This window comes from Hypanus sabinus, chromosome 12 (assembly GCF_030144855.1).
Source record: "Hypanus sabinus isolate sHypSab1 chromosome 12, sHypSab1.hap1, whole genome shotgun sequence".
Classification (NCBI taxonomy): domain Eukaryota; kingdom Metazoa; phylum Chordata; class Chondrichthyes; order Myliobatiformes; family Dasyatidae; genus Hypanus; species Hypanus sabinus.
The window spans coordinates 82,114,379-82,139,744 of NC_082717.1; the positions used below are offsets into that span (position 1 = coordinate 82,114,379).

Below are 25,366 nucleotides of genomic sequence, written 5' to 3' on the forward strand. Positions count from 1 at the left end.
ACAAAGCCATGCTGATTATGCTTTATCAGTCCATGTCTATCCAAATCCTTATATATCCAGTCCCTGAGAACACCTTCCAATAACTTTCCCACAACTGTTGTCAGACTCCCTGGTCTATAATTTCCTGGTTTCTGTTTTGAGCCTTTTTTAAACAGTGGAACAACATTGGCTATCCTCCAGTCATCTGCTACCTCTCCTGTTGCTAAAGATGTTTTAAATATCTCTACTAGGAGCCCAGCAAATTTGCTCTTGCATTCTATAGGGTCCTAGGGAACACCTTGTCAAGCCCTTGGGATTTATCCTCCTTGATTTGCCTCAGAAGAGCAAACATCTCATCCTCTGTAATCTGTGCAGGGTCCATGAAGTTGATGCTGCTTTGCCTCACTTCTACAGACTCTGTATCAGTCTCCTGAGTAAATACAAATGCAAAGGATGCATTTAAGATCTCCACCATATGTTTTGGTTCCACACATGGGTTATCATTCTGGTCTTCCGGGGACCAATTTTGCCCCTTGTAATCCTTCTGCTCTTAACATATCTGTAGAATCCCTTAGGATTCTCCTTCACCTTATCTGCTCGAGAAATGTCATGTCTTCTTTTAGCCTTCCTGATTTCTTCTTAAGTGTTCTCTTGCATTTCTTGTACTCCATAAGCACCTCATTTGTTCCTACTTGCTTATTCCTGCTATGCACCTCCTTCTTCCTCTCAACCAGGGCCTCAATATCTCTTGAAAAGCAAGGTTCTGTACATTTGTTATCTTTACCTTGTTTACCTTGAGAGGCACATACAAGCTTTGTAGTCTCAAAATTTTGTTTTTGACATCCTCCCAGTTTCCAAGTACACCTTTGCCAGAAAACAGCCTAACACAATCCACACTTGCCAGGTCATTTCTGATGCTATCAAAATTTGCCGTTCTCCAATTTACAATCTCAACCCTCAGATCAGACCTATCTTTTGGCATATTTACTCAGAAAATAATGGCATTGTGGTCACTGGATGCGAAGTGTTCCCCTACACAAACTTTTGTCACCTGCCCTGTCCCATTCCCTAATAGCAGATCCAGTATCACATGCTCTATCAGAACATCTGTGTAATGATGAAGAAAACTTTTCAGAATACATTTGTCAAACTCCATCCCAACTAGCCCTTCCATTAATTTCTCTAGTATTTTCACAGTCAAAATAAAGTCAAACTGTATTTTCTAGTTAATTTCAGTTCCTTCCTCTCATTAGACCCTTAATTCCCCTTTTCTTTCCAATACACTTGTGTCATTTGCTGTGGAGTCAGGTGCAAATAAATTTGTTCCATTGTAACTTGTTATTCTTAGCACAGTGGAATTTCTCCTGCCATTGCCTCCTCCATCACATTATCACAGATATTAATAAGTTTCTCCTGATTTGTATTTTGTTTGTAATAGTTTATGTTATACATATGAGGTAATTTGGATTGCATAGAAACATCTTCTGTAGAACATTTGGATCGCATAGAAACACTTGTCCATTAAGACTCTTTTAAAAGACCGTAAGACAGATACAATAGGGTTTTTAAAGTGATTCTTGAATAGGTACATGGAGCTTAGAAAAATAGAGGGCTATGGGTAACCCTAGGTAATTTCTAACGTAAGTACATGTTTGGCACAGTGTTGTGGGTCAAAGGGCCTGTATTGTGCTGTAGGTTTTCTATGTTCTATGTTTCTAAGACATAGAAGCAGAATCAGGCCATTCAGTCCATTGAGTCAACACTGCAATTTGATCATCGCTGATTTACTTTCCATCTAACAGCCCCCTTCCCCATAACCTTTGATACCTCTTTCTATCCAACACCACTTTAAATATATCCATTGACTTGACCTCTACAGATGTCTGTGGCAATGAATTTAAGATTTACCTACCTCTTGCTAGAGAAATTGCGCCTCATCTTTGTTCGTAGGGATTGTCCTTCGACTCTGAGGTTGGGCCCTCTGGTACTATATACTCCCACTGTTAAAAGCATCCTCTCTTTGTCCACTCTATCTTGACCTTTCAATATTGAGGAGGATTGAATAAAATCACACCTCATTCATCTAAACTCCAGTGAGTACAGGCTCATCAAATCTCCTTATTTTTTTCCCAGGTTAACCTCCTTTTGGACTTCTCCAATGCCAGCACACCCTTTCTTCGATATGGGGTCCAAAGCTGCTCACAATGTTCCAAGTGTGATCTGACTGATGCCTTATCAAGTCTCAGCATTACATTTTGCATTGATGTACTAGTCCTCTCAAAATGAAGGCTAATGTTGCTCTAGGGCTCCATAGTCCCTTTGCATTTCCAATTTTGAATTCTCTTGCTGTTTAGAAAATAGTCTATGCCTTTATTCCTTCATCCAAAGTGCATGACCATACACTTTCCTACACTGCACTCTATCCGACACATCTTAGCCTATTCTCCTAATCTGTTCAAATTCTTCTGCAGATTCCCTGCTTCCTCAACAATACCTATCCCAACCTGTCTTTGTATCATCTGCAAACTTGACCATAAAGCTATCAATTCCATCATCCAAGTCATTAATAAATAACATGAAGAGTAGTGAACCCAACACTGAGCCCTGTGAAACAATATTAGTCACTGGCAACCAACCAGAAAAGGCCCCCTTTATTCCCAGTGGTTGTTTTCTGCCAGTCAGGCTATTTTCCATCCATGCTTGTATCTTTCCTGTACATAATACTATGGGCTCCTATCTTGCTTAGCAGTCTAATATGTGGCACCTCGTCAAAGTCCTTCTGAAAATCCAAGTATGCAATATTCACTGACTCTCCTTTGCTCTTTCCTCAAAGAATTCCAACAGATTTTTCAGGCAAGATTTCCCCATATAATGAAGCCAGCTATCAGATCACTGTTCATAAGGTTCTCTTCCAGAGAAGAAGGCTCCTACTTATTATCTTTCATTCTGCTATCATTTCATAATTCTGTTTGGTTCTCCCCAGTGTGTATTTTACAAAATGGAGATCAAACTGTTCATAGTTGATCTAGCTAAGGTTCCACAGCAGCTTCACAGCCTACCTTGGCTGTTTTCTTTCTGCCCTTCTAAAAATGAACTAGTGTTTTATGCTCTTAATAACTAATGCTAATTTTGTTGATTTGTAAAACTGTATCCATTGACCTTTTTGTGTCACCAAATAATTTATTTATTTTCTAAGGATGTTTAGAATGTTGTTAATCTTGTGCACCACTAGCCTTTAAAGTTAATTTGCCGATTCTACTAATTTCAGTTATATATTCACATATTGGAATTGTGAATGGATTGAGAAGTCAGAAATATTTAATATTTTCATTAGTCATGACATAGAAAGAAGCTGCTCATAATAAATGGAGTGTAGATGCCTCATTGTGCATAAACTTGGTCATAGTCTATGTCAATTTTTATTAACTAAATTTCTTCTGCACCTCATTTGGCACTTTGGGCGGCAACTTTGCTGCTTCTTTAGTGTTTATCTGTTTTACAAGGCCAAGTTGCTAGCTCAACACTTACCCAGTATGGGTAGAACTCATGCAAGGAACTGGCTAGATTTGAACCCCTGACCTCATGCCCTGAAGTCTGGTGCAAGTGGCTCTACACCACTGGCACAGACCAATGATTAGAAGAGAAGAGAGGTGAAGAGGTCTGCAGTAGTGAATGGAGTTCCATACTTAGAGGAACAGAGATGAGATTCTATGAACATGAAAGAGACACTCGGATGATATGTTGCCTCCCAGGTTCCAGGGTCAGGGATGTCTGAGCAGCCAGAAGTCTTGGTACACATTTGCACCAATGACATAGGTAGGAAAGGCAAGAGAATCCTAAAGGGAGATTTTAGGTAGCTTGGTAGAAAGCTGAAAAGCAGGACCATTCAGGGTAAAAATCTCTGGATTGCTCCCTGTACCACGTGCCAATGAGTGCAAGGATAGGAACATTTATCAGATATATGTGCGGCTGAGGAACTAGTGCAGGGGGCAGTGCTTCAGATCTATGGATCATTGGGATCTGTTCTGAGGAAGATACAACCTGTACAAAAGGAATTGGTTACACCTGAGCCCGAGGAGGACCAATATTTTTGCGAGCACATTTGCTAGAGCTGTTCAACAGGGTTTAAACTATTTTGGAAGGGCTGAGGATGGGACAGCTGGTTTAGAAACAGAGACAGTGTTTAGTGAGACTGCTAGTAAGGACAAGCAAAAGGGCAAAATTGCAGTCAATGGGATGAGTTGCAATGTAAAAGGAGGGCAAAATCGAAAAGAGTGATGGATACAAAGCTGAAGATGTTTGAATGCATGCAGCATACAGAATAAAGTAGATGAACTTGTAGCACAGTTAGAGATTGGCAGGTATGAAGTTGTGGGCATCACTGAGTCATGACAGAAAGAAGTCTATAAATTGGAACTTAACATCCAAGGTACACATTGTAGCGAAAGGACAGGCAGGTAGGCAGAGGGGGTGGGGTGGCTTGTTTGATAAATCAAATCCTCAGGAAGAGGTAACATAGGATTGGAAGGTGTAGAATCACTGTGGGTCGAGCTAAGAAACTGCAAAGGTAAAAAGACCCTGATGGGAGTTATATACAGGCCTACAAGTTACAATGTAGATGTGGGCTACAAATTCCAAAAGGAGATGGAAAAGGGCAATGTTACAATAGTCAGGGGGGATTTCAATAGGCAAGTAGACTGGGAAAATCAGGTTGGAGTTGGATCCCAAGAAGGGGAATTTGTAGAATGATACAAGTTGGTCAGCCTACTAGGGGATCAGCTATTCTGGATTTGTTTTTGTGCAATGAACTAGAATTGATCAGGGAGCTTAAGGTAAAGGAACACTTAGCAGCCAGTGATCATAGTATGATAAAATTCACCATGCAATTTGAAAGAAAGAAGCTGAGGTCAGATGTATCTGTATTAACGTAGAATAAAGGGTATTACAGAGGTATGACAGAGGAACTGGCTAAATTTGATTGGAAGAGGACACTGGTAGGCCTCTAGACGGCAGAGGAATTGCTGGGAACAATTCGGAAGGCAGAAGATAGACACATCTCGAAGAAGAAATATTCTAAAGGCAGGCTGATGCAACCTTGGCTGACAAGGGAAGTCAAAGCCAAGGTAAAAGCCAAACAGAGGGTATATAATAGAGCAATAACTAGTAGGAGATTAGATGATTGGGAAGCTTTTAAAAACTAACTGAAGGCATCTAAAAAAAAGTCACTAAGAAAGCAAAGATGGAAAATGAAGGTAAGCTAGCCAATAATATTAAAGAGGATACCAAAAGTTTCCTCAAGATATAAAATGAGTAAATTAGAGGCAAGAGTTGATATTGGACTGCTGGAAAATAATGCTGAAGAGGTAGTAATGGGGTCAGGGAAATAGTGGACGAACTGGATAAGTATTTTTCATCAATCTTTACTGTGGAAGACACGAGCAGTACGCCAGAAGTTCAAGTGTGTTGGGACAGAAATGAGGGAAGTTGTCATCACTAGGGAGAATGTGTTTGGGGAAACTGAAAGGTCTGAAAGTAAATAAATTACCTGGTCCAGGTGGTCTACACCTCAGGGTTCTGAAAGAAGTGGCTGAAAAGATTGTATATCAAGAATCAATAGATTCTGACATTGTTCTGGAAAATTGTAAATGTCACTCAACTCTTCAAGAAGTGAGAGAGGCAGAAGAAGGGAAACTATAGGCCAGTTAGTCTGACCTCAGTGGTTTGGAAGACGTTGGAGTTGATTGTTAAGGATGTTGTTTTGGGGTACTTGGAGGCACATGATAAAATAGATTGACGACAGTGTGGTTTCCTTAAGGATAAATCTTGCCCTACGACAAATCTGTTGGAATTCTTTGGAGAACTAACAAGCAGGATAGACGAAGGAGAACTGGGGGATACTTGGATTTTTGGAAGGCCTTTGACAAGGTGCCGCATATGAGGCTGCTTAACAAGTTCAGAGCCCGTGCTATTACAGGAAAGATACTAGCATGGATAAAGCATTAGCTGATTGGCAGAAGGCAAAGGAAGAAAAGAGAGCCTTTTCTGATTGGCTGCTGGTGACGAGTGGCATTGCTCAGAAGTCTGTGTTGGGACTGGGTTTTTTTTACGTTATATGTCAATGATTTGGATGACAGAATTGATAGCTTTGTGGCCAAGTTTGCAGATGATACAAAGATAGGTGGAGAGGCAGGCTGTGTTACGGGAGCATGGAGACTGCAGGAGAACTTAGACAGATTAGGTGAATGGACAAAGAAGTGGAATACAGTGTCTGGAAGTGTATGGATATGCACTTTGGTGGAAGAAATAAAGGCAGAGACTATTTTTAAAATGGGGAGAAAATTCAAGAATCCAAGTTGCAAAGAGACTTGGGAGTCCTCATGCAGCATTCCCTGAAGGTTAATTTGTACGTTGAGTCGGTGGTGAGGAATGCAAATGCAATGTTATCATTCATTTTTATAAATTTTTTCTGATATTTATTCAGTTTAGGTTTCGGTATTATCCCTTCAATATCACCTAATAAAAATAATATTGGGCTATGTGGGAGTTGTATTCCAATAATTTGTTCCAATAAAAGTCTTAAATTTATCCAAAAAGGTTGAATTTTAGAACAAGACCAAGTAGAATGTAAAAAGGTACCAATTTCTTGATTACATCGAAAACATTGGTCAGATAAATTTGAATTTAATCTATTTATTTTCTGTGGTGTTATATATAATTGATGTAAAAAATTATATTGTACTAATCTAAGTCAGACATTTAATGTATTTATCATACTATCAAGACATAGTCTTGACCAATTTTTTCATCAATTTTAATATTCAAATCAGTTTCCCATTTTTATCTTGATTTATGAATTCCTGGTTTAATTGTCTGTTTTTGAATCAAATTATGCATTCAAGATGTAAATTTTTAAATTTTTCCTTTTTGAATTAAGATTTCTATTTCATTAGGTTTTGGCATTAACATTGTTTGACCCAGTTTATCTCGTAAATAGGCCTTTAATTGAAAATAACAGAAAAGAGTATTATTTGATATTTTATATTTATTTTTTAATTGATCAAATGACTTCAATATACCTCCTTCAAAACAGTCACCTATATATCTGATCCCTTTTTGAAACCAGTTATGTAAAAGTTGATTATCCATTGTGAAAGGAATAAGCCTATTTTGAATTAAGGTTCTTTTTGCTAATAAGGATTTCTTTATTTCATCATCCATATTCCATAAATCAATCAAATGTCTTCATATAAGAGATTCTTTCTTTTCCTGCATCCATTTGGATTCCCATTTATATATAAAATCGTCGATATATTTTCTCCCATCTTATCTAGTTATATTCTAATCCATGCCGGTTTTTCTTCATCAAAAAAAGATGCAACAAATCTAAGTTGATTTGCTTTGTAATAATTCTTAAAATTTGGAAGTTGTAACCCTCCTAAATCAAATTTACATGTCAATTTTTCCAATGATATTCTTGACATTTTTCCTTTCCAAAGAAACCTAAATTGAATAAATATCAGAAAAAAATTATAAAAATTGCATTGGCAGTAGCCAAAAAAGCTATTGCAGTTACTTGGAAATCAGATTCATATTTAACTATGGATCATTAGAATAATAAAATATATAGCTGCATTCCACTTGAAAAAATTACTTATAATTTAAGAAATGAATATGATATATTTTTGAAAATTTGGCACCCCTATCTGCAAAAGATAGGATTAAATATATAGGTCCTTTGAAGATAAAATTGTAAGTTATTTGGGGAAAATAAAAACTAAAGTTATTTTGAACTCCATGGAGCATGTGGGAATCCTCCGATATCCAGGCAATCTTTCTATCTTTTTTCTTTCTTTTTTCTTTTTTTTTTCTTTCTTTTCTTTTTTTTTCAGGTAGGGATCTAAGGGGGGGAGGGTTAATATTAATTTTTCACTATTCTAATATTCTATTCATTTTATGTAATTCTCTTAAAAATTAAATAAATAAATGTTATCATTCTTTTTGAGAAGACTTGAATATAAAAGCAAAGATGTAATGTTAAGGCTTTATAAAGCACTGGTAAGGCCTCACTTGAATGATTGTGAGCAGTTTTAAGCCCCTTCTCTACAAAGGGATGTACTGACATTGGAGAGGATTCAGAGGAGAATTCATTAGGTTAACATACAGGGATCAATTAATGGCTCTGGGCCTGTGCTCCATGGAACTCAGAAGTATGATAGGGAATCTCATTGAAACCTATTGAATGTTGGAAGGCCTTGATATAGTGGATATGGTAAGGGAGTCTAGGACCAGAGGCCATATCCTCAGAATAGAGGGATGTCCATTTAGAATGGAAAAAAAGGAGGAATTTCTTTAGCCAGAAAGTGATGGATACGTGGAATATATTGCCACATGCAGTTATGAAGGCCACGAGTATATGAATATATTTAAGGCAGAGGTTGATAGATCCTTGATTAGTCCGGGCATGAAGGGTTGCAGGGCAAAGGCAGGAGACTTGGGCTGAGGGGGAAATGGATCAGCCACAACAAAATGTTGGAACGGACTTGATCATCAAAATGGCCTAATTCTGCTTCTATATCTTATGGTCTTACAATAATAAAAAAAAACCCTATAAATTAAGGCTCAGACTTGTGAACAGTTTTCCAGACACTGTCTCACCAAGGCCCAATATAATTGCATTAAGATCTGCCTAGTCTTGTACTCAAATCCCCTTGCAATAAAATGTGAACTTAATACTTCCCTTCCTAATTGTACTTGCACGTTCTCCTTCAGTGATTTGTGCACAAGCACACACTTGCTCTTCTGAACACTTTTTGATCCATCACCATTAAGGAAATAGTTGACCAAAATGCAGATTTTCACATATTTCCAGTTAATACTCCATCAGCCTTTTCATCATCCGTTCACTAAATCTATATTCCCTTGAATCTTTCTCCATTCTTCTCACAGCTCTCACTGCCATCCACTAGATGTCAATTCTGAATAGCTGAATATACAGTACAGCATTTGGTGTTCACAATGTGGTCTTCTCTGCATTGGAGAAAATGAATGCATTTTACTGAGCACCTGAGTTCAATTGACAGAGCAACCCTAAGTTTCCTATTGCCAGGCACTTTAATTCTCCATCCCATTCCTAATGTGACCTCCTGTATTGTTACAATAAAGCCAATGCAAGCTTGAGGGACTGCACCTCATCTTCAATCTTTCTGGACTCAATATTGAATTCTGCAATTTAAGGTAACTCGATTTCTCTATCTGCGTTCATCATCTATATGTGATTTTAGCTCAGCTTGCTTTCTTTTTCTTTTTTTTCTTTTCCTCTCTTGTTTTCCCCCTAGGAGTGGAGGGCGTACCTTTGGATTGTGCCAAGCTTTTTTTCTAGTCTGCTTTATGAATACATTTAAAAGTTGCTGTAAGTGCACACACAGATTTCATTCAGCTAAGCTAAGGGAAATAAATAATGTTTATCTAACCCCTACTGCCTAATTGTGGTATAATAAAGGATCTGAATAATTAGAGTTTGTACCAGGCAGATTGCAGGTGGAATTATGATATTTTATGAAAGGAAGCATTTATCAGTTTGTACTTATCATCTGTCTATTCTGCAGCTGTTACCCTAACAGTTGCTCGGTTTTTTTGGATCAGTGTGTTTCAAGGTTGATTGCATGGCATGAGTAGCCAGAAGGGAAGTTTGACTGATGGAATGTGCAAGTATAAAGGCTAAAGGAATGTTGTGGGTGGTTAAACCTAACTAGGTGTGTCTGCAGTACATATGCTTGCCTCTATGTGCCACATTACTTCTAAGTGCAATCAGTCTCTTTGTTGTGAAAGGTCTTGCATGGATATTGCTCATGCTTGCCTGCTGGGGGTGATTTTTGTGTTCTTCAGACCATCTGCCACTTCAGTAAATGCAGGACCTAACAGGCCAAAAGCAGAAGTCTGCGGCTAGTTAATGCTTAAAATAGCAAGTAGATGCTCAGCATAGCGGATCAAAAAAAGCATTAGATCGTTAAATATAAGTGAATGTTTTGGAGAGAATACTTACAACAATGCCCTGTGCTCCTGGAAAGCAGACACAGAAAATAAAAAAAAATCAGTGTCAATAAAGTTCTGTTCTCTAGTTGTCTTTGGAGTAGTTAGGTGTACAGTACTGCAGCTGCTTTTGACTCTTTTCTGTTCTGAATTAATTTGCAGTGCCTTTGGTAGTTATTCATTGAGCTTCTGAGAAAATTCTTTCAAAAAACTGAACAAATTTACACAATAGTATGCAAACTTGATGAACAAGTATGTACGTGTCCCAATTAAAATGCTTTCTACACGATGGCAAACAACAAGATAATAGAGGCATTTCTATGTCACTGCAGCACCTGCTAATCATCTGGTTTGGAACTTGTATGGTACAATAGAGAAAACACATGTTCCATGTTTTTACATCTGCAGATGGTGCTCGGCCAAAGAAACACCATTTTCCATAAAATTATACTAATCAGGCACTATATGCGAGTGCAGACTAAATCAGCGAAAACACAGGCAAGCTCTGAAGGAAAGGAGTGGGAAATTTCTAGGCGCAGTAACTTGGGGAGAGTTTTCTAACATGTGGATGAAACAGGCTGAATGGTGTACAATTACAGGAAAAAGTGAAGTGAAAGGATTGGAAGAGGAGTATAAAGATGTGTTTAGGCACAAGGTAGTTCAACAGGAACCTTTGTTGAGCAATGTTTAAACAAACAAGGACTAAGGACCTAGGTGATTATGGAACGGAGTGGGCATTATAGTCAGAGTGGTGACAGTACATAAGAAAAATGAAATGGGAAAATGCTTCCAGGGAAATAGCAAATAATAGACTCAAAAAAGTGGCTGTGAGCTACAGAGGCAAGCTGAATGAGGTGTGCAAAATTGTGACAAAGGAAGTTGTGTACCAAGTCCAAGTGGTCACTGCAGTCCAAAAACCATGATGGTTGAAGCAATGCATGACTAATGATCCTGAAGAATCAATGTTGCAAAATAATATCCAAGTGTGAACATAATTATATTCAAGATAGGTGCTGGTTAAGCCAAGTCTTAAGGACAGAAGGAAGTAGGAGATCCTTAGAGAAGTTTGCAGCTAACTGGAGAATGAAAGTTTACAGTTATACCAGGTTGATGGGATGTTGCAACTGGCCAACTGATCTGAACTAGCTGAAGCCTTGACCTGGAGTCCCTGGTTGTCTGGCTGGTTGGAGTAGATTCTATTTGGAATAACTTCAACTTGTGATTGAAAAACCCCATGGAGTAATGATTTTGAAAGGGCTTGACTCAGGACATGGCATTGGCTAATTTGGGAGAAGTCCTGATTGACATTCTTTTTTGCCAAGCTTTTCTGTAACGAAGCATTATAAGATGCCAGTCACCCAGGGTTCATGGATTTTCTCTAATCCAAGACCATTATCCACCAACTGTTTGCCACAGAAGTTCCAGGTAAGCCAAAAATTTAAGAGGAGCAGTTTTTACAGAAAGACTTGGAATATCCTCTAATAAATTAGGTCATAAGACCATAAGACAGAGGAACTGAATTAGGCCATTTGGCCCATCCATTCTTCTCCACTATTTAATCATGGCTGATCCTTTTTTTTTCCTCCTCAACCCCATTTCCCAGCCTTTTCCACATAACTTTTGATGCCACATCCAATCAAGAACCTATCAATCTCTGCCTTAAGTACACCCAGTGACTTGAGCTCCACAGTTGCACGTGGCAACAAATTCCACAAATTCACCACCTTCTGGCTAAAGGAATTTCCCCTCATCTCTGTTTTGAATGGACGCTCGTCTATCCTGGCCCTCTTGTCCAAAACTCTCTCACCAATGGAAACATCTTTTCCACATCTACTCTGTCTAGTACTTTCAACGTTTGAAAGGTTTCAGTGAGATCCCTCATCCTTCTAAATTCCAGCAAGTATGGACCCAGAACCATCAAACGATCCTCGTATGATAACCTTTTCATTTCTGGAATCATCCTTGTGAACCTCCTCTGGACCCTTTCCAATGCCAGCACATCTCTTCTAAGATGAGGAGCCCAAAACTGTACACAATACTCAAGGTGGGGCCTCACCAGTGCCTTATAAAGCCTCAGCATCACACCCCTGCTCTTGAAATCTAGACCTCTTGAAATGAATGCTAACATTGCATTTGCCTTCTTCACCACCGACTCAGCCTGCAAGTTAACCTTTCGGGTGTTCTTCACAAGGACTCCCAAGTCCCTTTGCATCTCAGATTTTTGGATTTTCTCCCCATTTACATTTATTTCTACTACCAAAGTGCATCACCAAGTTCTTGCATTTTCCAGCATTATATTTCATTTGCCACTTTCTTGCCCATTCTCCTAATCCGTTTAAGTCCTTCTGCATCATACCTGTTTCCTCAACCCTACCTGCCCCTCCACCAATCTTTGTGTCATCTGCAAACGTGACAACAAAGCCATCTATTCCATCATCTAAATCATTTATATACAGCGTAAACAGGAGTGGTCCCAACACCAACCCTTGCGGAACACCACTCGTCACTGGCAGCCAACCAGAAAAGGATCCTTTTATTCCCAGTCGCTGCCTCCTACCAATCAACCAATGTTCTAACCACCTTAGTAACTTTCCTGTAATACCTGGTAAGCAGCCTCATGAGTGGCACTTTATCAAAGGCCTTCTGAAAGTCCAAATATACAACATCCACTGCATCCCCTTTATCTATCCTACTTGGAATCTCCTCAAAGAATTCAACAAGTTTGTCGGGCAGGATTTTCCCTTAAGGAAACCATGCTGACTTTGTCCTATCTTGTTCTGTGTCACCAAGTGCTCCATCATCTCGTCCTTAACAATTGACTCTAGCATCTCCCCAACCACTGAGGTCAGGCTAACTGGTCTACAATTTCCTTTCTGCTGCCCTGCTCCTTTCTTAAAGAGTGGGGTGATATTTGCAACTTTTCAGTCCTCTAGCACGATGCCAGAGTCCAATGATTTTTGAAAGATCATTTCTAATGCCGCCATAATCTCTAGCGCTACCTGTTTCAGAACCCTTAGAAATTCCTTCAAAGCACAGTGTAGTTTAGGATATGAATGTGAAAGGATTTTTTCCACTGCTACTTGGAAGCAGACAACAGTTGGGCTGTATCTAAGATGGTCAAAAATACGCAGAAGCAGTAGGCTAATAAAGCACAGCAGCAGTGATTATCTTATCACAACCTACAACCCAATAGGTAATTATGCATTTATTATTTTGCAGACGGTTTTTAAATGAGGGGAAGGCAGGTGCTGCCTTTCCTGCCAGACCAGCTACCTAGAATTTAGAGAAGTTAAAAAGGATTGTCTTGTATAAATCCTTTGCTTATTATTATACAGAAAGGCAGTTATTGAAGGATTTAGATCATTAATTTGACTGATTAATGATCTTTCAGTTCTGTTTTTCCAGCAGTGGTTTTGTTCCCTGATGAATGTTATCTAGTATATCACATCATGTCTGCAGCGTGAAGTATCCCACAGTTTCCACTGAATTTAGACAGCAGTAGATCAGTACAGCTGAAGCAATATCTTAAATGCTTTTTGTATGCTTATGTCAAATCAAAAGTACCTTTGTAGTAATCATTCAGGTGTCATATTTTAATTGATTACCTGATTGGTTGTCTTGTATAAACATCAAAAATATATATGTGCTGATACTTTCAATTTAAAGATTGTGGAAGGTGAAGGCAATTTGTACTTCACAGGACATTGCAAAATTTCTGTTCATGTATCACAATATACTCAGTGGCCACTTTATTAGATACCTCCGGCACCTTTCTGCATTTATGTCCTTGATGGCAGCTAGGCTGATGCCGGTAATGCAACAGGCAGTTTTAACTACCCGTTGTAAAGCCTTCCTGTCCGTAAGAAGAAGTAAAAGAATAAAAGAGATTTTCCTACTATTGAGTAAAATTTAGGATTAAATGACAAAACCGATTATGATGGAGACAATTAAAGATCTATCTTGTAATTATTCTAAATGGGAGTATCAGAATAGGTTCACCTCAAGGGTTGAGGCCAGAAGGCTGTGCTGTGCCTGGGCACGGAACTGTGTTCCTAATCCAGTTTCAGTAGCAGCAGTGCTCCATACCAGGTGAGCAGGTAAAACTGGATTTCTATTGAACCCAAATCATTATTTCACCTTTATGAAATAAGTTTATGAAGAAAAAAACCTTCAAAGAACAGTGTAGAGTTAGGTAAGGGAGAAATACAAAGAGATCTAGGAGTCCTTGTTCATCAGTCACTGAAGGTGAATGAGCAAGTGCAGCAGGCAGTGAAGAAGGCTAATGGAAAGTTGGCTTTTATTACAAAGGGAATTGAGTACAGGGAAATCCTCTTGCATTTGTACAGAGCCCTGGTGAGACCACAGCTGGAGTATTGTGTACAGTTTTGGTCTCCAGGGTTAAGAAAGGACATCCTGGCTGTAGAGGAAGTGCAGCGTAGATTCACAAGGTTAATTCCTGGGATGTCTGGACTATCTTAAGCAGAGAGGTTATAGAGACTGGGCTTGTACACGCTGGAATTAAGGAGATTGAGAGGGGATCTGATTGAAACATGTAAGATTATTAAGGGATTGGACAAGATAGAGGCAGGAAATATGTTCCAGATGCTGGGAGAGTCCAGTACCGGAGGGCATGGTTTGAAAATAAGGGGTAGGTTATTTAGGACAGAGTTAAGGAAAAACTTCTTCTCCCAGAGAGTTGTGGGGGTCTGGAATGCACTGCCTCTGAAGGTAGTGGAGGCCAATTTTCTGGATGCTTTCAAGAAGGAGCTAGATAGGTATCTTATGGATAGGGGAATCAAGGGCTATGGGGACAAGGCAGGAACCGGATATTGATAGTAGATGATCAGCCATGATCTCAAAATGGCGGTGCAGGCTCGAAGGGCCGAATGGTCCACTTCTGCACCTATTGTCTATTGTCTATTCTAAATTGCATACATACCCATATATAACAGATAACAATTTTTTAATTTCTACTGCCAACTTGCAATGATCAGCAGGCACTATGCCTCCTAAGTTTAAAGAGTAGGATTTCATATGTAGCCTGAATATATAAACAAAGAAGAAAATCAAAGCAGGGTTATCCAGTACCAGAAATCTGATAGCAGCTTGTGTTGCCTTTTGCATATTGACTTTGCTTTGACAGTTCTGTTTAGACCAATTGATTGGGTTTTCAGACAAGTAATGATGGTTTCAATGGTATATACCTTAAGGTTTAAAAGACCTGAAAGTAACAGTTCATGATGCAGAAGTTAATCAAGTTTCTATTTTATAGAGTCGTGTTAGAAATGACTGTTGTAACTGTCAGCTGGTGGTTCCATTTTAATTTTTACATGTTCACTTTGAGTGAGTGAAGGTCTCCGTCGGTCAGAGTTGACCATGGATATTGCGTCCCAGCTGTTTATATATGCAGACCTTGGCAGTACAATATGGAGAGCAACCTATTGCCCATCTCGCAAGCTCCCCCTCTCCACGCATCTGATGAATCCAAAGGAGCGGCAGAGACCAGTCAAAGGAGTTGCCAGTCAATATTGAACTCAACTTAGGACTGCCTTAGGGACTTCAGCTCCGGATTTTTTTCCTCGGGGTTTACACCTGAAGCCTTTCCCATGAGTGGGTATAGCTGCAAGCACCAAAGGTTAGAGATCGGCGCTTTCCTTCTCCTAGATGAGCTGCTAGCCACGGCTGATGAGCCCCATCTGCTCAAAGCGACAGGCTTTAGGGCACCAGTAATCCACCTTTACCCTTTCTCATGTCAATAGAAACAGTTCTGCCAGGTTTAATAGCTAAGCCATGCGTGAAGGCCAGGAGCTGGACTTGCTTGTCAGAGACTTTGAGGTGCACACTATAGGGAGTATCTAATAGGGAATGGGAGCTGGTCTCCATTTCTGCCCACAGCTATAACAACTGTGCAAGAGGAGCCAATGTTCACTTTAATGTGTCACATTAGTAGTGACTTACTGAAATACTATTGCACAGTACCAAGAAAGCTGCCTTTAGTTATCTAAATAAGTTAGGTTTGAACGAAGCGGCCATAGTGGAAGTGATGATTGTGTGAGTGGGCCAGTGTTAGAGTGGAGAGTTCAGGCTTGGGCTCATAGAGGCTTCAGTGAGGAGAGGCAAAGGCTGTAGGTAGATTTATTTTGTTAATTTATTTTTCTTTCTTATTGCACAGTTAGAGCAGTGAGGTGGCCAGGCAGAATGCTCTTCTTGCAGAATGTGGAAAGCAGGAAGTCCAGTGTACCTGACGACTACACCTGCAAGAAATGCATCCAGCTACAGCTTCTTTCAGACCATGTTAAGATGAAATTGGAGCTGGAACTGGATGAACTCTGGATCATTTGAGAGACTGAAAGGTTGATCAACAGCATGAACAGGGAGGTAGTTACACCCAAAGTCCAGAACATGGATAACTGAGTGACTGTCAGGAGGGGGAAAGGGGATAGACATCCAGTACAGAGTACCCCTGTGGCCGTTCCCCTCAACAACAGGTATGCCACTTTGGGTACAATTCGGGTGGGGGAGTAACCTAGCAGTGGAAAGCTATGATGGTCAGGTCACTGGTGCTGAGTCTGGCTCCGTGGCTCAGAAGGGAAGCAGGAAGATGAGGTGAGCTGTAGTGATAGAGGATATGTTGGTTAGGGAAACAGTAAAGAGGTTCTGTGGATGAGAATGAGATTCCATGATGGTTTGTTGCCTCCTGAGTACCAGGGTAAAGGACATCTTGGTTTGAGTCCACAACATTCTTAAGTGGGAAGGTGAACAGCTGGATGTCATGGTCCATGTCAGTTCCAATGACATGGGTAGGAAGGGTAATGAGATCCTGCAAAGTGAATTCAGGGTGTTAGGTGCTAGCTTAAAGGACAGGTCCTCTAGGGGTTGTGATCTTAGGATTGCCACCTGTGCCACATGCTTCTGAGCCCAGAAATGGCTAAAGAGTTAGAGGAGCCAATTTTAGAGAGTTTGCAGACTATAGCAAGAATCGTAAGGTTGTGATCAAAGGTGATTTTAAGTTTCCACGTATTGACTGGGACTCCCTTACTGTAAAAGGGCTAGATGGGATAGAGTTAGTCAAAATGTGTTCAAGAAAGGTTCCTGAATCAATACATAGGAGGCTATAGAGTGAGACTAGAGAAAATATGATACTAGATCTCCGATTAGGGAGTGAGACAGGGCAGTTGTCAGAAGTTTATGCAGGATAACACTTTTAATCTAATGATCATAATGCCTTTAGTTTCAGAGAAGGGTAGGTTCAGCCTTGTTTGAGATTCTAAGTTGGAGAAAGGCCAATTTTGATGGTGTTAGAAAGGATATGGTTCATGTGGATTGGGACAGGCTGTTGTCTGGCAAATGTATACCTGGTACGTGGGTGGCCTTCCAAAGTGAAATTTTGAGGCCACAGAGTTTGTTCTTTCCTGTCAGAATTAAAAGGCAGGGATAACAGGTTTAGAAATCTTGGTTTTCAAAAGTTATTGATGCCTGGTTAAGAGGAAGAAGGTGCATAGCAGGAATAGACAGCAAGGAATAGATGAGGTGCTTAAGAATTTGAAGATATGTAAGAGAACACTTGAGAGGGAAATCAGGAGGGCTAAAGTAAGGCTTGAGTTTGCTCTGCCAGGCAAGATGTGGGAGAATACCAAGGGCTTCTACAGATGTTAAGAGCAAAACAATAGCAAGGAATAAAAATGGTCCAATTGAAGATTAGCGTGATCATTTACACATGGAGCTGAAAGAGTTTAGAGAGTTCTTAAGAGGATTTTTTTGCATCTGTTTTCCCCAGGAGAGGGACACAGAGTCTATAGAACTAAGGCAAAGCAATCATGAGGTCAAGGGTCATATCTGGATCACAGAAGAGGAGGCACTTGCTGTCCTGAGGCAACTTAGCGTGGATTAGTCCCTAGGGCCTAACAAGATGTCTCCTTAGACCTTGTGGGAGGCTAGTGCAGAAACTGCAGGAGGCCTGGCAGGGATATTTAAAACATCCGTAACCACAGTTGAGGTGCCGGAGGACTGGAGGATAGCTAATGTTCCATTGTTTAAGAAAGGCTCTAGAAATAATCCAAGAAATTGTAGGCCGATGAGCCTGACATCAGTAGTGCATAAGCTATTCAAAACTATTCTAAGGGATAGGGAATCTAAGTATTTGGATAGTTAGGGCCTGATTAGGGATAGTCGTTGTGGCTTTGTGTGTGCTAAGCCATATCTAACCAATCTTGTAGAGATTTTTGAGGAGGAAAGTTGTTGAGGGCAAGGCAGTGGGTGTTGTTTACATGGACTTTACCAAGGCCTTTGACAAAGCCCTGCATGGGAGGTGGATCATAAAAATTCAGTTACTTAGCATTCATGGTGAGGTAGTAAAATGGATTGAAAATTGACTTCAAAGTTAAAGCCAGAGAGGGGTAGTAGATGGTTGCCTCTCTGACTGAAGGCCTGGCACTAGTGGTGTGCTGCGGGGATTGGTGTTGGGACCAATGTTGTTTGTCATCTATATCAACAAACCATTACCTAGTTGGTAACACAAGTGAATCTGCAGATGCTGGAAATAAATAAAAACACAAAATGCTGGCAGAACTCAGCAGGCCAGACAGCATCTATGGGAGGAGGTAGTGACAACGTTTCGGGCCAAAACCCTTCATCAGGAGTTTACCTAGATGGTAAACTAGGTCAGTAAATTTGTGTTTAACACTAAGATTGGGGGCAGCGTGGACAGCAAGGAAGGCTATCAAAGCTTGCACCAGAATCTAGACCAGATGACAAAACCTGGCTGAAAAACGGCAAACGGAATTTAAAGCAGACAAGTGAGAGGTGTTTGGGACCATGAGCCTGGGTAGAACTTATTCATTGAACAGTGGGGCACTGAGGGGAATGGTAGAACAAAGGAATCTGGGAATACAGATCCATAATCTCTTGAAAGTGGTGTCATAGGTAAATAGGGATGTAAAGAGAGCATTTGGTACATTGGTCTTCATATATCAAAGTGTTGAATAGATGAGTTGGAATGTTATTTTGAAGTAGTATAAGACAATGGTGAGGCCAAATTTGGAATATTATGAGCAGTTTTGTTCCCCTACTTACAGGAAAGATATCAATAAAATTGAAAGAGTACAGAGAAAATTTACAAGGATGTTGCTGGGACTTGAGGACCTGAGTTATCAGGAAAGGTTGAATAGGGTAGGACTTTTCCCATGGTGCTTCGGAGAAACGGCAAGATTTGTTATGCTAAATACTTGCAGGCTTTTTGCACTAGAGCTCATAGGTTAAGGGTGAAAGGTGAAATACTTAAGTGGAAACTGAGGGGGAACTTCTTCACAGAGAGGGCAGTGTCCTTAAGTTTTGATTGTTTTTTTGTTTTACTGTGAAACAGCATCTGAACTACACCATAATAAAATGTAATCTCAGCAAATAATGATCTTGTTATAATTAGCCGAGTGCTGTCAGTGGCTGTTGTTTCTCCCTCACTTTTTCTATAGTTAATTTACAAGTGATACCCACTTTTATCTTCTAAAGTTCTGCATTGCATAAAGCCACAAACAATGCCAGTGTCTTCACCCAGAAATGGCAGTAATACAGTGTCTCCTCTGTTCATTCCATTTCAATGGACTTTATCTTCACAATCCCATTCTACATTTTCCCACCACACCCCTGATCCTTTGCTGGAGTTGATCACCAGTCTACCAAGTTCACAAAAATCATTTAATCAGCTACATAACACTTAGATGATTTCAAAATGGAGTATTAATGTGTTCTTTGCAACAATCAGGAACTAATCAAGCAAATTGCTTATGTCAAATGTAAATTGAACATTCAAGAACAAGTCAGGCAGTATCTATGGAAAGAAATAAAGAGTCATTGTTTTGGGCTGAGACCTTCCATCGGGACAGGAAAAGAAGCCAGAATAACCTGCTTATGAACATACCAATTTTACAGAGAAAGGCAAACTATGCTTTCATTTTCCATCTTCAAAAGAGGGAATCACTAAACAATGCAGGAAGATTTTTATGGATATATCCCCTGCCCCATCATATCAGGAGGCAATGATAGAATTCTGGATATCTACTCTTCATAAGATAATAGAAAACTATTCAGGTAATAATGACTGAGAGACAAGTTAGATTATAGAAAGAAGGGATATGTTCCAATTTTGTTTCAAGTCAATCCAGAGGACCTCAAGCTTCAATCACCTAGACAGTGTTATATTTTGGGAGTTCAACCTCACATCGAGCAAGTCAAAAGGACGAACAAGTCTTCACAATCGGATAGCTGAAGTTAAGATGGGGTTGGACTGCTGATGACTTCAAGTAAAGGTCAAATCTGAATGAGCAAGGTACTGGGCAGATCATCATATTGCATGACATTTCCCGATTGCAACTCCAGACGAGATATCCTAGCCACTTGAATAGATTTAAAAATGTATATAAAAAAGAAATTATTCAGAAAACTAATTAATTAATTTTATGTCATTTTTCAGGTTCTCTGGATGGAAGTCAAAGCACTGAAATACCCATAGATGTGGGGACTAATCCAACAGATCAGCACTACCCAATATGCCTGAAGCCCCAAAATCAGTGTCTCTGGCAAATTTTGCCGTTCTGACTGTTCATTTAATATATGTTCAAGCTAAAGAATTTTACAGTGACAAGTTGCAAGCTGAGGCTTGCTTTTCAACCTCTTCATTTTTATGCTCCTTTACTGTCCTTAGAATGACATTTATTTTAGATATGATTTGAACCTGCTTTCTTTCTTTGATAAGAAATTGAACTTAAGTAAAACAGATATAGATAAAGAATAGTACAAGCTGTTGTGTCTCAAGGGTACATGTCAAACTTTCCACCTGTCTAGGGATGAATGTATTATGTCATCTGCATACCATAACAATATCTGGTATATAATATCACTTGCCTTACTGATGGCTATGTTAGGAAGCAATATGATGGCAACTATATGTGGAGCCCACCACACTCTAGCATTATAATCAGAACTCTTAGAGCCTGAAATTAGACTCAGTGCACCTGCATGATTGTGGCATTCAGTTAGTGCAATATGAAGCACTCCAAAACATATTGAAATCACTGCCCTTCAGTGTTTCCAACTGATGATATGTCACTTATGGGAAAGGACAGAATTGACAGAATTATATGTGAGTGCTACCAGGAAATTAATAGGATTTTAAAACGCAGATGTAATGTCCCAGTATGACATTTTGTGCTGTGCAAAATGTGCAATTCAGGTGTTTATCTTCTTTTTGGCTAATTTTATACCGCTGTCCTCTAGCCTTTACTTGCCTCCTTTCTTACATCCCCCCTAATAAATTCCAGAAAATGTGACTTTTGTAACACACAAGCATAGGAATGTGAATTACTAGTTAGTAAATGCTGTTAAGATTAGGTGAAGCACCAGAGGCAGTGGATTAGTCACTTTCAAGCATGTGGTCTCTATGTTTTAACTATTTGCATTGCATTTGAGTGACCACATACAAGGGAAGCAAAGAGAAAAGACTTCATTAATTCTTTTTATTCCTTGTAAAAACATCAAAGAAAGAATGAAGTTCAGATATATACCTGTTTATATGTTGACCTTAAACTATTAGTTCTTTACAGATTAAAAGCACAAGTATATCAGGAGGATGATACAAAACAAGAACCTGAGCTAATTTGGGAATAGAATTGTACCATCTATAATTCATTTAGCGTACAGTGTATAATTTGCAATTCTGGCAAATGTTTAACCTGAAGCTTTTAATTTAGTGCCTCCTGTACGTCATATCCAAGCAAAAACCATATATTTATATACAAACGTGTATATATATTTTTTTTTAAAGTGCAACATAAGAGTTAAAACTCTATTCATTCCCGTCTTTCTGTGCAGTGATTGCCTTATTTGTTTGTGACGTAAGCATCCCCTGAATATGTAATTAACATTTCAGAAAGGAATATGGCCGCAGATAATGAAATACTTCTGAAAGGTGCTGCATTTGTGGAAATCATTATCCAGTCTTGGCCTAGTTCTGAAAATTTCAAATAAATACCCATCAAGCTGTTATGGGTCTTTGTCACTCAATATTCTTTACCTCACAGCTCTGAAGCACTGATTTGTAGGACCAAATACCTAATGTTTTTTTTCTCATTTTAGGTGAATTAAGCTGCAAGAAAACACAGGCAAATCACTGCATATTTAGATACTTAATCTCTGAGTTTTTTGACTAAGGATTCCTTACCATTTGCATCTTAAAATTGTGACAAACAGAACAATAACTCTGTTAACATTTTGTATATATGTGCACTTGCAACTCATTTTGTTTTATATCATACTCCTGAAAATCTTTGTCTTCCTGTATGTTTCAATCAGCAGATGACATATGGGTTACCTGGACTATTTATTTACTCAGATTATGCTTCGTTTGAATACATTAAACAGATGAAATATACGATTCCAATTTCTGTCAATGTCTACTAATATTTTGTTTTGCAATGACAACTTTAATATTCTAAAGTGATGCTCTTTTGGTGTTCATCCTTCTATTATATGGCAGCACTGTTTCTATTGCACTTATACTTTGTGTATCAGTCAAGTGAATGTGCTCTTTGGTTGTCAGATGCTTTGTACAATGCTTTATTTTTATTATATATGTAAATATGAAGTAATATTTGATAAGCAGAGTATAAAAAAGCAGCCTTTGTAAGTTATAATTCAAATGTAACATCTTGCTGTTGATTTCTGTCAATTATTGAGCTCATATTAAAGAAAACAGACAGAGCCTCCAGTGATCTGTACTTGGCATTTGGTGCAGGAATGTGAAATGCAGTCTTGCAGTGTTATGGTAATTCATGTGGCAACCCTACTTACCAGGTTATAGCTAAGATGGTATCTTCTACAGCATATCATTTGTAAATAATTAGTCATAAGTTCAGTCTGTTTTCTTCGTTTGTTTGATCTGCAAGTTCTTTTTAAGAATATTTCTCAATAGGAACCCACTTTGCAGCTTTTTTAAATGTTTCTTTAAGAATCTGTAACTTTATAATGTAAAGCAAAATTAAAGAAGTGTGTCATTTTCAGACAGTTCCTAATTTGCAGTGTTCTCTGACCAAACCTGAAGTGTCATGTTTTCTCCTTAATTTGCTAATCCTGAGTTACTAAAAGGTTAAATAGTGTCAAACAAAAGTTTCACTGTGCATGCCCTTCCTGTGTGAATTATAACTGTTAATTGATTTGTGCCCAGATATTTTGGCTGGTTTATACCAGTAAATATTTTCCTTACAATTAATTTAACATATGGAATTACAGAAATCCTAGTCTAACTATATTAATAATTCAATTAATCAGGAGAAATGTATCTCCATAAAATTCAAATTGCTCATTCTCTTCAAGTTAGTTGAGAAGTTTTAATGGAATTATTTTAATGCAGAAGAAGTCTTCTATTCAGTGAACAAACCTGCCCTCTTCTGACTTTTCCTTCATAGCATGTCACAAAGTCACTGACTAACCCATGTTGCACAATCACTTTGAATATTTTACTGCAACAATGCAATATTATTCAGCAATATCTGAACTTCTTGTCTAATTCATAGAGTGATTCTTGAAAATAGTCAAAGTAGTGATTTTGTAATGATACCCCAGTGCTGTTACCCCGCTCCAGAGACATTTCACATAAACATGAAAATGCTTGACATCATTACCGAGGAAAGGTTGGGAAATCCAAACATTTTAATCTTCAGCTTAACTTTTAAAATACTACTTCATTTCTGTAGAATTTGTTGTATCACACAAAAGTTGCACTACTTCACTGAAGATCCCAGACTTGGGGCATTTCATTTCTAAGTCCCCCCATCCAAAAAAAAAGACTGAGATTTTCCTTCTGGTTATTGGAAGGGGATTGGTGAAGAATCACAGCTGCAATTACAATTATTAGTCATGAACATCCATATCCGGTCTGCCTTCAAGATGGAACTTAAGGTGCGAGTTACTTAACTAAAAGTGGCCATGGACTTATATGGTTCCACATCATAAGAGAAAATGTAGTTCAGGAAATATAATGTAATGTGATGTTTAACTTAAAATACTTTATGCATAATGTTTTAATATTCAGATTTTATATGTATATTGTTCAAATGTCTAAACTTTATCAAATAATCCTATTCCAATTGAGAAACAATGACTAGTTTCACATATTATATCACTCTAGTGAAGTAACTAGTACTATGTTTCTGTGTACTTTTCTAGATTTTAGGCAGTTGAGCTGAAATGTTTGTATATTGCATTATTGTATTTTTATAAGAGCTGTCCCCAGGTTATGAACATCCAACAAGTGCACCTGTAGATACTAATGAGTGCCCCTATTAATATTAAATTGAGAGGTGCAATCTATGTATATATGAATGTCAAATCTAGTTTCCTTTCTCCACTCCAAGTGGCTGTTCTTATCAATCTCATGAACTTTTATGTCATTCATTACAAAACTGTGGGAGGTATGATTACCATACTGAATAATATTTGTTGATATTCTTCCTTAAGTGACAAAATTGGCATCTGTTAAAAATAGCAGAACTTGTTAGTTACTTAGAGATAGCTTGTGTCTACATACTTCGGCTGTCTTGTTTGATGCTGCCCCATATAAAGATATTATACTTGTCAAAATATCAGAGTAGATTTGAAAACCAATCACAGATTTAATTATTTATTGACAGAAATATGTCCATTTATAATGCACTGCTGTTTGACTTTTCTTTCTCATCTTGTGTCTCTCCATAATCAATTTTCACCACTGATTATAATGTTGAAGTTGGAGAAAATAACGTTCTTGGAAAGTTTATTTGCTGCCTCTCAGCTATCGGTGGATTTTCTAAAACTGATAAAGAGCTTTTTTAAAAACTCAATATTCAAAAATGCAGCATCAGCAATTTGTCCTGCAACATTTTTGAAACCTTTAGAATTTGCCCTTTTAGAGCATCCTGTCCGAGGCTGTTGGAAAGCCAAACTCGGGAAATTGTTTGATTTTTCAGTCTCCTTGCTATAAGGGAATTGCACTTTTTCTCTATGGGGCCATCGACATCCAATTAATCTATTTTTGATGCAGTAGTTCCTTGTTCTCCCCAGATGGTTATTACTCTGGGTGCGCAAGAATTTTGACATGAAATCTCAACTATTCCTTCTCCACCACCCTAAACAAATGCTGCTTGACCCAGAGGTCATACTAATTTGATTGTTCAAAGGATTTGATATTTTTCAAGGATAGAGAAATATAATGCTAACTATATGAACCACTTCTTCCAAGGGATGTAGTTTTTAATTATGCACTACACTTTAACATGAGTGCATGGCAGTATAACTGAGCTATTGGATCTTGACCGTGAAAGTAACAAGAGGC

General features: G+C 38.6%; 1 protein-coding gene across 2 annotated transcripts in view; it reads left to right on the forward strand.

Annotated features, from left to right (window-relative positions):
• ralgapa2 (Ral GTPase activating protein catalytic subunit alpha 2) overlaps positions 1–21,123 on the forward strand; it is a 482,467-nt gene extending 461,344 nt beyond the window's left edge. For both annotated transcript variants that reach the window (XM_059986278.1, XM_059986280.1), the window contains exon 41: positions 20,474–21,123. The gene's annotated coding sequence lies outside the window, so the exon portion shown is untranslated. The remainder of the gene's footprint in view (positions 1–20,473) is intronic.
• Positions 21,124–25,366: the final 4,243 nt, after the last annotated feature.